This window comes from Oryzias melastigma, linkage group LG4, assembly GCF_002922805.2.
Source record: "Oryzias melastigma strain HK-1 linkage group LG4, ASM292280v2, whole genome shotgun sequence".
In the NCBI taxonomy this organism is placed as follows: domain Eukaryota; kingdom Metazoa; phylum Chordata; class Actinopteri; order Beloniformes; family Adrianichthyidae; genus Oryzias; species Oryzias melastigma.
In genome coordinates this window covers 5,221,818-5,234,146 of record NC_050515.1, presented here as the reverse complement: position 1 = coordinate 5,234,146, position 12,329 = coordinate 5,221,818, and the positions used below count along the sequence as shown (strand labels likewise).

Sequence of the window (12,329 nt, the reverse complement as noted above, 5' to 3'; positions counted from 1 at the left end):
ATACGTTTTATATTTATTTCTAGTAAGGCTTCTTAGTGCACCGCTTATCTTTTCAATCCTGTTTGTACAGTCCATAAACCCTGAATGGTACAGTCCATTCTGCTACCGCTGCAGAAGCCGCCACCCACTCCCCTTGCCCTCAAACCTTTTGTTTTCTTTATTTTTATTTCTTTGTTTGACACCGGAGGTGGACTGGCGAGTCCACAGACGTGCCACGTTGGTCCACAGCTTCAGTCTGCTTCATGAATCACAATCACTGAAAACACATTAAAGAGTGCTGTTTTATCAATTCAACAGCAGAGGGCGCTAATCAAGTGATGCCAGGCGTTTTGAAGCTGAAATAAAAATAAAAAACGTTTTTTTTTCTATTTTGATTTTCTCGTTTTGAATTTTACCCATAGACTGTATATAGAATAACTGGACGAAGCAAGCCCCCCTACTTCCGTGTTCCATATAGGAAGTACCACTGGGTTGCAAAAAGGCCAAAGTCCCATTGACTTACATTGAGAAACAGACAGTTATTTCTCAGTCATTTTATATGTCAGAATAATCATTCTTCCTCTGCTGCTTTCTGATTAACTTCTTTTTTCTAATCCTAATTTTTTTTACAAGATTTTTTTCCATTATCACAAATTATTAGAGTTATAAATTGACCAATCAGATGGCTCAATAAGCGTTTGTGGGTCTGACGTCGACCGTCTGGGGGGTTTGAGTGACAGATGACGGGTAGCCAATGGGAGCAGACTTCATCAATGAGTCCGTGAAGACCTTTTAACACCTACTTTACAATTCAACAATGTACCAATCATTGTCCTACTGTTGTTTTCCTCAATGGAATGTACCGATGCAGCAGTTTAAAACAACAAGAGGAGCATGCTGTCGACATTTTTAGATGAGGATTTACTCTGTAGAAATAGATTTCACTCTGAGGTTATGTGCTTTGGACTTTTTTCTTTGTTTAACGTTCGTTTTTCGTTATTTCACTGTTTTGGTTGTAGCTTATAAACTATAAGTTGCATATATGCGCATAAAATCACCAACCAAAGTTTAATCTCCGCCGCAATTTTCCAGCTTCAGCCTGAATTAGACGCAGCCGTCTGAGGAGTGCGAGACAAACTTGGACCTGGTGGTATTTTCAAACAGAAAAAAGATCCAGCTGCTCTCTTGTTAGGATGGTTATTTATTTTAAATACCGCTGAACGCGCTTCTCACGTGCATCTGATCAGACTATAACCTGGCCGCGAATGACAACTGAAAAGCTGCGACCCGCGCGAGAGGGACACGTGCATTTCTCCAGCGGCGTCTCTCAAATGCTCCTTTTATGTCAACAAAAAGGAATAAATGTAAGTAAATCCAAAAGGACCGCTGACAGAATCAAATGTTGGAATGGTTCTCCCTCAAAGGCTTTGACAATGACTTGTACAATTCTCCCGAGCCGCCGTGATTAAAGTAGAAGCTGTTTACATCCGCGGTCACGTGGTTGAGGCGTGGAAAGCGGCAGACGGTTGCAATAATCTCACTCCTGATTGGCGACAGTACTTCCTGTAGATTCCATGACTCAGCTATGACTCAGACCAATCGCTGAAGATGGGTTGCAAATGGCGGTATCCGTTTCAGGAATTGACAGTGAAAGCGGCGGCCTACTTTCGCGAGGAGAGGAAGTAATGCATTTCCAATGGGGGACCTCAGTGTCCAGTATCTGTCCATTGTTTTTTACAGTCTATGATTTTACCATGGTTCTACCATTTACCAATTAAAAAAATAATGATTAACCAGTGGCGGGCCGTCAGGGCCTGCAAGGCCTTCTCTGCTGGCCTAAAAATATCTGAATCACAGACTGATATTAATTATTATTTATTTCCGTGAATACGTATTCTATAATTCCAAATGCTCTGTCTTCGTCCTTTCATTGCTGTCTCCCTGGTTGCGCTGCTTCCAGACGTGTATTTTCCTATTTAAGCATTAACCAATCTCATTGCAGCACCATTTGTTGCTAGGGTCAAAGAAATCTGCCTGAAGGCCTTCACAATCAGTTCTGCGGGCCCTGCAGCATAAAATAATGGTCCACCAAACTGTTGCTTCAACCAATCAGATCTGGAGGAGACCACGTGATAGGCCACGGAAACGTCAGGATTTTCACGCGCTGTGATTGGATAATCGGAGAGTGTACTAGGCAGAGCTGGTAAACTGAATCTGTAGCGACCTGCACAGGCAAATATATCGAATTTAATAGCTGGTTTGTCAATCCACAATGGCTGAAGGAGGAGAAGAAATGGATTTGGTTGCAGACTTACTGTCAAAGCCGTTTTCAAAACGGACTTTTCAAGAAAAGCTGGACATTGTTAAGCGGGGTCGGGCAACTCCGAAGCTAGCAAGCCCCGTGTCCACTGCTTCTGTTGAACGGACATTCTCAGCCCTGAAGCGAATTAAAACTTATGCCAGAAATACGTCAGGGCAGGCTCAACTTTCAGCAGTAGCTTCCATGGCGATAGAAAAGGACTTCTTGATGGAACTAAAACGCACGGATAATCTGCACGACAGAGTGATTTTTTTAGTTGAAAGAAGTAAATACATTTTGAGCAAATATTTATACTTATTCAAATTAAACAGTTATCTATTAAGATTAATCTGTAAATAGTGCAAGAATTGCACCTTCTACTGCTACAGATAATGCATTGCTGTCAAATGAACAGCTTCTAAATATCTGTGTTTTTATTTTGCCTCTGTGCTAAAATCCATAAAACAGAGCTTGTAAATGATTGTCACCCAAGACCAGAAATGAGGGAGACTGATGAAGTTTATAGCATGAATGACTGATAAAGTCATTGCCCTATTAAAATCATCTCAAAGTGCTAAATAATAATAACAATATTAATAAAAACACTCTTTACCACATTTTCAAATTAAACTAAAACTTTTATTATTTTTGAATTACATACATGGTAAATAAATCTCAATCTCTTTGATTTACATAGACAATTTCATTGTACTTTGAGAAAAAGGCTCCAGCTAGCATCTTTAACTGATACAAAAAACATTTTTAAACTTGGATGATAACATCAAATACACCTGCCAAACTGTTAATTTTCCAAACACAGAGATACTAGCAGTAAATGTTGTGGCAGGTTAAAGTTTACATCCACAGCTCCTTCACTAACATCTGCTCTCTGCTGTGTTTATGTCACTGAGCAGAAAGCTAGTGTTAGCATTGTTTACTCTAGCTGGGCTTTCTCCAGTCCGTACGAGCAAGAAAAAAGCTCAACAGTGACGCCACGGATTAAGAACCAAACTAGCATGCCTCTCATGAGTTGCTAGCACCCACTTTAGCACACAGTTCACAGTTCCCAGCCTGATTTCTCTCTATTAAAATGCGATTCCTGTCCTCTGATGATTCCTCTCCATCTGATTATTTTGTTGTCAAGGTTTTTGAAGTTGATTGAAAAACACTGCGTCTCCTTTTGTTACTTTTTCAGACCTCCACCATTCATTACTCGAGAAGACTAGATCCATAATGATGGCGCATGTCTGTCACGCCGTATGTCATGTGACTTCCAATCTAGTAATATGTCATTGATTACAAGAAAACACACCGGGGAGGAGGAGCAACTGTGATTTAAAGTCACAGGCAGTCAACAAGCTTTTGCCTTCTTGCTCTTGCAGCTTTTCGTAGAAGATCGTGATAAAATATCTCTCAAAAATGACGGATCGTCAGCTTTGAAGATCGTAAGACCTTTTTTTATCGTTGTATCGCCCACCCCTACTCTGTAGTAGAACCAGTGAGGTCCCTCTGGCCCCTGGAGCCTCCCGCTAATTCACTTACAACTTTGTTCTTGTATTAATTGGATCTGTTGAGTTTGTAGTCATTAGCGCGGCCGCGCGTGTTTGATAATGTGAGAGCAGAGGTTAAAGTTCAGCTCTACAAAGAAGAAGAGGGGCAGCGGAAGCAGGCTGTCCTCGCGGCAGTGAACGCACCGTCGAGCCGTTTCCTCATTTCATGTGGAAAAACCAACTAATTACGTGGAAATATGATAATGTATAATGCTCGGGGAGACGCCGCCCAGCTCCACTTACTGCCCAGACTCCCTCAGCTCCCCCCATAACCCCTTTCTCCCCTCACGCCCCTCTCCTGGTATTTCTCCCAGGGAGGCTCGCCCTTTCACGACTGGAGAAACATTAGCGGCCAGTCCGGCTTGTTTTGCATCAAAGCGATGCTTCATTTGCATAATCTGAGCATGAGCCTTTTCCTCCTCATCATCATTAGGAGGTCATACCCCCCTCCCCCTCCGTACTGCCCATCCATCATCAATGCAGACTTTTTCAGCCCAGGATCACCTGATACTTCTGGCCAAGCTGCAGGCCAGTGTGTGTTTGTGTGTGAGTGCATCCTCATATTATCTCCTTCACCAAGCCATCCCGTCCCGGCGTGAGGAAGGGAAAGAGGCAAAGAGGAGGAGGGTGTCAGTGGGTCAGTCGTTGATGTGATGAATCAGACCTGACAGGTTCCCAGAATGACTCCGGACCTCCACTGGTTCCCAGTAAGACTCTCTAATGGGACTAATGGCCTGAGAGAAGATCAACACAAACAGTCAAACACTTCCCAGCAATAAACTCCAACAGAACCAGAAGTGAACAAACCTGACATGACCTAGGCTACCGTGAGGACGGCACAGCCTAAACCTGCAACCACCTATCAAACCTGCAACAAACTGTCAACTGACATGAAATCAAGATATGAAGACTGCAAATACACTGTAACTAACGTGCAATAAACTTTAACCTGCCAACACTAAACTTTACTCTATAGCTACTCCTATGAAAATTGTGTTTTTGACATGTTCTTTTCACATTTTACTCATTATGGAAGACATGTATATAAAAAAAATAAAGCTCAAAACTGTATTTACTGAGTATCTTTTATACAAATCCATGTGAATCAGAACCAGACAAAAAAATGCAATTGAAAATGCTTGTAGGTGTGACGTTGAAGCTACTACAGCAGGCAACAAGCTTCCTGCTGATGCATGCTGATGCATCCGCTTACAGACAAATAGATCCGTGCACGTCTTTGTTTTCCTCATCTGAGCTGGAATCTGGATCAGAACTTTGCAGCAACAGTCCCGCCCCCAACTCAGAGGTTAATTTCTAATTAACTCCTGTTGCTCCGCAGAAACTATGTTCTAGAAAACAGCTAGGGCTGTTAACGTTAACGCATGCGATTAATAAAAAATAATCAACACATTAATATTTATTAACTCAAATTAATTACACCTCACTAAAAAACAGTCTTCTGCTTTGCCTCAGACAGTTCAGGCTTTCCAAAGCGTGCGTCACTTACAGAAGGAATAAATATTCAATCAGTTCTTAGTACTTTACTAGAGTAGAAACCTGAGCAGTGTATAGAACATTTGGCCCATGCAACCGGAACTTTTTATTTATTTATTTATTTATTCGTGGGTGTGTAGGTACGTTTCTTATGTCTGCACGTCAGTTTTGTGCACACAGAATACACTTCTGGGTTAACACTTAACTTCTAATAAATTAAAAAATTCCAGACAATAAAACTTTGGGAAAAACTTTCTGGTCTGTTGTTGTTGAAAAGCCGCACATTGTCATAAAATGTAATAATCACTATTATTTAACAAAAGTGTGTTTAATCTGATTAACTATTTTTATCAATATACAGCATTAAATAGAAACAAATGTTCTAAATGTACAGTTTTGACTATTTGCAGATAACAAGTGGTCGGCAAATACTGTAACTAAAAACATTAATTAATTTTTTCTAAGGTTTGTGATTAATTATTACATTTTTTCAATCGATGCCTGGCCCAAAAAACAACACAGATTTTTTACTAAAAATGATGTCATCACATTTAAAAGACCACTGGAAACACTTTGACAATATTTTAAAACATGATCAGACCGGGACTTTAACAAAACTAAAACTAACTTTTGACCCACACGGAACTAAATTACTAATAACTTGCAACTAGGGTTAACCTGACTTGTTATCATACTGCTACTAACAAACAGCGATCTAAAATACATTTTTACTCTAAATTTTTTGTAAACAAATACTCTGAATTTAACCGAACTTACTGCAGCATTACAAAAAAGTTAATATTTACTTTCCAGCCTCTCTTTCCCTGTCCTATAATCAGTCGGTATTCTGTGATGTTTACAGAGTTCATTTTCCAGTTTCATTGTCTGTTACAGCCCGGCAACTGACTGACTGGCATCCTGTCCAGGCTGCCCAGTAACTGGGATAGGCCCCAGCAGCCCAAATGACCCTGAAAGGGATTCAGCAAACTTGGAAGATGGATGGATGTTTTTTTTCTAGCTTCAACCCATTTTTAATTTATCCTCTTAACCAAGCTCTGACTAAAGCTTAGCTAGTGTTATGAAGTATTTCCTGTCCTGTTACTAAAAAGTACAAAACATATCTAAACTTTAAAGAATCAACAATTTTGAAGCTGATCTGTCTCAGCAGATTGGGTTTTAAGAGTATTTTTTTCTTTTTGCTGGAGACTGCTTGATGGTAAAGTTTGCACTGAAAACTGAGTTTAGCTGGTTTACAGACAGGAAGTGGAGCAGCTGGTGTGCTGATAAGGAGCAGCAGCAGCAGAACAGACCGGCGCCGTCATGGAGGAACTGTGAATCTTTCCAGAACCCTCAGGACTAACTGAAGGCTGCTGCTCACCTGAAAACGGTCGCTCAAAGCCCAGCCAACCCTCCTTGCTTTCCCAGCCAAGTGGGCGGTTAGGAGGTGCCAGCAGGGGGTGTCAGGGAGGAGGCTGCGGAGCAGCCAAAAAACTGAGAGCACGTCAACAAAGAAACTTCGAGTAAAACAGAGTTTTTCTCCAGTCACCCTCTCCGACTGTTGAGGTTTTAATTATGGGTCAGTGAGGAAGCAAATTAATTTCAGGCGGTGAAGGAGTCCCAGTGTCAGGCTGACAGGGGCCCCGGGGCCCAGCAGAGGTGGGCAGGGAGCCAAACGCCATCGTGAGCTCTCAAGTCACCGAGCAAAAGGGTAGCAGTCAGAAGAGATCAGAGAGCCGGACAGTGGGCTGGAAGTCAGCGGCGTTTCTGGCAGCAGAGCGTCCAATCAGCTTAAGTCAGTGTGACAGACGAGCTTCAGCTCATGCACAAGTCCGTGAGGCAGCAGAGGAACATCTGCAGGAGCCGTCGCTGAAGAACATGCCTGAACTTCACCATCAGTACATGAGTCTCCAGACAAAGTTCCTCTGCTGGTTGTTGGCTGAAGACGGCTCCAGCAATGCTGCCGGCTTCAGACCAGGACTGAGCCTCAAAACACAACCAAGACAAAGTTACACTAACTTTGTGTACAGATGAGGCGGTTTGTCCCCAACTTTATCTTCTAGAGTGGATTACTTAATGGAAAAAACTAATAGTTCTTGGTTCTGACTCCTGAGTGAATCGTCAGGCATCTGAATCTCAGGAACTCGAGATACGTCCTAAAAGGCAAAACAATCTGTTTACTGTATTAGTAAGAATTTTATGTTTTAAATTAAGTTTGCTTCTAAAGTATATGTGTATATATATATATATATATATATACACACATACAGTATGTCACAAAAGTGAGTACACCCCTCACATCTCAGCAAACACTTAGTTATATCTTTTCTTAGGACAACACTGAATAAATGACTCTTTGACACAATGAACAGTAGTCAGTCTAAAGTTAGTATAACAGTGTAAATTTATTGTCCCCTCAAAATAAATAAAAATACAGCCAATAATAGCTAAAACCCTTGGCAACAAAAGTGAGTACACCCCTAAGTAAAAATGAGAAATGTCAATATTTTGTGTGGCCACCATCATTTTCCAGCACGGCTTAAAGTCTCCTGGCCATGGAGTTCATCAGACCTTTACAGGTTGCCAGTGGAATCCTCTTCCACTCCTCCATCACAACATCATGTAGATGGTGGACGTTTCACATCTTGTGCTCCTCCACCTTCCTCTTCAGGATGCCCCTGAGGTGTTCTATGGGGTTTAGGTCTGGGGACCATCACCTGTCCATCAGTCCATCACCTTTATCCTCAGCCACTTTAGCAAGCCGGTGGTCATGTTGGAGGTGTGTTTGGGGTCATTATCATGCTGGAACACTGCTCTGAGGCCCAGTTTCTGGAGGGAGGGGATCATGATCTGCTTCAGAATGTCACAGGACATGTTAGAATTCATGTTTCCCTCAATAAACTGTAGCTCCCCAATGCCAGCAGCACTCATGCTGTCCCAGATCATGACACTCCCACCACCATGTTTGACTGTAGGCAAGACGCACTTGTCGTTGTACTCCTCACCTGGTTGCTGCCCAACATGCTTGACACCATCTGAACCAAATCTGTTGATCTTGGTCTCATCAGACCACAGGACATTGTTCCAGTAATCCTGGTGCTTAGTTTGTCTGCAGCAGATTGTTTCCAAGCTTTCTTGAGCATCATCTTTAGAAGAGGCTTCCTTCTAGGACAACAACCATGCAGAGCAATTTGATGCAGTGTGGGGCGTACGGTCTGAGCACTAACAGGCTGATCTCCCATCCCTTCAATCTCTGCCCCAATGCTGGACGCACTCATCCGTCTGTTTTCCAAAGCCAGTCTTTGAATGTGACGCTTCTTTGACCGACCATGGCGAGGCCTGTTCTGAGAAGAACCTGTTCTCTTAAAGCGGTGGATGGTCATGGCCACTGTGCCGCAGCACAGTTTCAGAGTGTTGGCTATTTTCTTACAGTCTAGTCCATCTTTATGTAAAGCAAAAATTCATTTTTTCGGGTCTTCTGAGAGCTGACTCCATGAGGCGGCATGTTGAACTTTCAGTGGCCGGTTAAGAGAGTGGAAGAGCTTTTTTACCGAATTTTAACTCACCTGCTAACTGGTGACACCTGAGACAGTGCAACACTAATGGTTCACATGACAAAGGGGAAGAAAAATGATCATTTGTGCTCAATTTGTACACTTTCACTTAGGGGTGTACTCACTTTTGTTGCCAGAGTTTCAGCTATTATTGGCTGTATTTTTATTTATTTTGAGGGGACAATAAATTTACACTGTTATACTAACTTTACATTGACTACTGTTCATTGTGTCAAAGAGACATTTATGCAGTGTTGTCCTAAGAAAAGATATAACTAAATGTTTGCCGAGATGTAAGGGGTGTACTCACTTTTGTGACATACTGTATATATATATTGTATTTGTATTTATATTTTTGACATTTTATGGATTTTAGTTTCTTGAACGGAAGTCCTTTAAAAAACTACAGATACCAGAGGTGTGAAGTGAAGCTGGAATTCTAAAAAACAAAAGTAAGCTTAATTATAGTTCTGAACTTATTATTAGCAAATATTTGAAACATTGCAAAACGCAAAAAAATAAAACTTAAAAAGTAGAAGAACACAAATCAAAATTCCTACTTATTCCTTTTTTCATTTATCTTTTCCTTTTTTTCTTTGAGAATGTCTGTCCTTCTCCAGCTCATCCAATTATCTCTCCATGGAGTCCTGGTTCTGTTCTGGGTTCTTTCAGGTGGAACGGACACGGACTGGGTGAAGAAACCAAAACTGATTCTTCTTCATCTTCAATTTATAGATCAATGTTCTGCCAGATTTTGCCTGCAACTTCTTTGGCTGAATCCGAATTCTTCCCCTACCCCTACAGCTTCTCTCTACTCCAAACGGAGAATTTTGGAAAAATAGTGTCTTCAAATTTGGATGGACATTTCTCCCACTCAGTGACATTATAATATATAGTGTTAGCATTAGCCGTCCTAAGTAAAATTCCATCAAATGTTAGCATCAAGCTAGAAGACGTTAGCTTTATGTGCCAAATCGGTCTCTATTTTTATGAATCGATTGTTGATCTATTAACCTTAAATCGATTCAAATTGATTAGTCAATTTTATCAACCCAGCTCTACTCAAAAAACTATCTCGGACAACCTTACTTCTCAGAATGCCCCTACAATTAGAGTGTTAGGGAGAAGGGTAGAGGAAGAATTTGGATTCGGCCTTTGTGCATTTGCATTTTTATTGTTTTATTGACAAAGTTTCTGCAGCGCAGAAAGGTGTTGAAACAAAAAAAGAGTTTCTGCATTATAGTTTGATTGATCCCAGTCAGGAAGATTGGGAGGGTTAAATGTTGGTTTGACTACATCAGCTTTTTCTTCTCCAGTGTTTAAAACAAAAATAATGTTCTAGATTTCAAAGTAAACTATGCAGTTAGTATTTACTGTCCTAGTGTTTATCCATACTCTAAGATCTGGATATGAGTTTGAGCTGGGCATGAAACCATAATTCATTGTTCAGCTGATCCTCTGGTTCCTCCATTAACTGAGGGTGGATTCCTCCAGCGCCTGCAGAAGTAATCTGGATCAGAACCCACAGAGGGTCCACGTTGATGAAGAAAACAGATCCGACAGATTGACAGCAGAATCCATCCAGGATGGGATTCTGTCAGACAGAGTCCAGACTTGCAGCCTTCTCTAAACATTAACCACATCTGAATGTATTCCTCACAAGCCACAAAGAAACTTGTTCTGATACTGTTAAGCTCTGCTCATCAATGTTTGACCCAACTTGATTTGATTATTTATTTTATTTCAACCCTTAATTGTAGACAATGTTAAAAAATAATCACACATATATCAAACTCATAATAATGAAACTTATTAAGGTTCTCTTTAATAGAATGTTTTCCCAAAATAACCAGCACAGAACCCCAAACAGGGTTGATAGAGCACAATGTACACATATTTAATTCATGCAAAATGAAGTTCTGCACAGGCCAAAACCAGAAAAAAAGCGTTTGCTCCAACTGACCACTGTCAGTGTTGTGTCAGAATCTGGTTCAAATGGAAGCATGATGGCAGAAGACCATGAGTGTTTCCGAAACAGATTTACAACATCAACTACAGGCAGGCTTGTTTTTCCTTTTATTATGTTTATTTCTGTTGTTTGTTGCCTTTTACACCACAGAGAGGCGGGGCTTTGATGCTGTACTACCCTGTCTGGATGGCAACAATCACAGAACCTAAAACTGGCTTCGAATCTCCCACTAAAAACCAACGGATCACGTGAACACCAGGATTCATTCACTTTAAAGACACCTGTTTGGGACCCAGCACCTAGTGGCCCACAGTGGTACTGCAATTCCAGGTCATGCTTAAGTAATCTTTTGTTGATCCTCTAATAATAAAGCCACGATTGTTAAAAGACGTTCCCTTGACCTCCTGCTTGATCTTCCCCATCAGGTGGGAAAAAGTCTTCCACACAGATTACAGCTTTGACACCTTGATCTCAGAGGAAGCTTTGGGAGGCAAACATGAGTATTTCTGGAGATCAAAGCTGAGCGGGTCAGGCACGTGGCTGTGAACAAGCCCGGACTCTTCTGGGATTGCAGATCCCAGTCCATTAATCTGAGCAGCAGACAGAGGGGCTGTAAAAGAGGAGAACTTCCACTTCCTGTTTGCTCTCTCTGTCCATTGTGGCTTCAGTGAAGCTGAAACAGACTGACGAGAGAAGCTCCAGCTGCTGCAGGTTTGTTGAGCTCTTCTCATCTGTACACTTTTCTTCCTTTCTTTTTTCTCCGTAAAACACTTGTCTAACTGTTCATACTCTGTAACTGAAGAAAGACCTCTGTGGAATCAAGGAAGTTCAGTTCAGGGCGGACAGTTTCTTGTAGTGGAACATGGAATTAAGACAGATGAAGAGGTTTCTGTTTGTTCAGCGTTATATGTAAAAGGGGTTACTCCAAACACTGGTGCTAAGTGGGTCCATTCTCTTCAGTGTTTGACAGGTCGATTCTCTTCGTACTTATTAGGTGGTAGCTTCTCCGCCTTCTATGGCACTGAGTTTTCTAAATTTCAGAATTTCTTTTTGATAAATTTGTGTGTTTTTTTTAACCTTTTGTTATCTGTTTTTTCTTTCTTTCTTTCTCGATGTCCTTTACTCTTTTCTTCTGGCATTGTTTCCTTCTACATCTTTCTGCAACTTCCCATTAAATAGACTAAAATGTAGCTAAGACAAATCTACAGCTCTCATGTTTTAGTTATGGTTTGTTTAGACTTTTCTTGAATGTTTCCAGGTTCTCTTTTTATTTTTAGACTGTTGGACTCTTCTCAGACTGCTCCTCTCAGATTCAATAATCCTTTAGGAATGAAATCGTGTCAACCAAACTGTCACAGACTGGCTCAATTTGATTTCATGAACCTTCTTTACTTCCCATTTCTGTGGTCAAATCAGCATCACTGGATTTTTGGTGTGAGTTTCATCCAATACTTACGGTAGCAGGACTGAGAACGCTGGAAAATCTC

General features: G+C 41.1%; 1 protein-coding gene across 3 annotated transcripts in view; it reads left to right on the top strand.

The window, feature by feature from the left end:
- The window catches only part of frem1b (Fras1 related extracellular matrix 1b), a 60,260-nt gene that overhangs the window by 2,605 nt on the left and 45,326 nt on the right, over positions 1-12,329 (top strand). For 2 of the 3 annotated variants that reach the window (XM_036211443.1, XM_024258677.1), the window contains 2 exons: positions 10,993-11,172; positions 11,268-11,553. The exons of the other annotated variant lie outside the window; for it this stretch is intronic. The gene's annotated coding sequence lies outside the window, so the exon portion shown is untranslated. The remainder of the gene's footprint in view (positions 1-10,992; positions 11,173-11,267; positions 11,554-12,329) is intronic. 3 annotated transcript variants of the gene reach the window in all.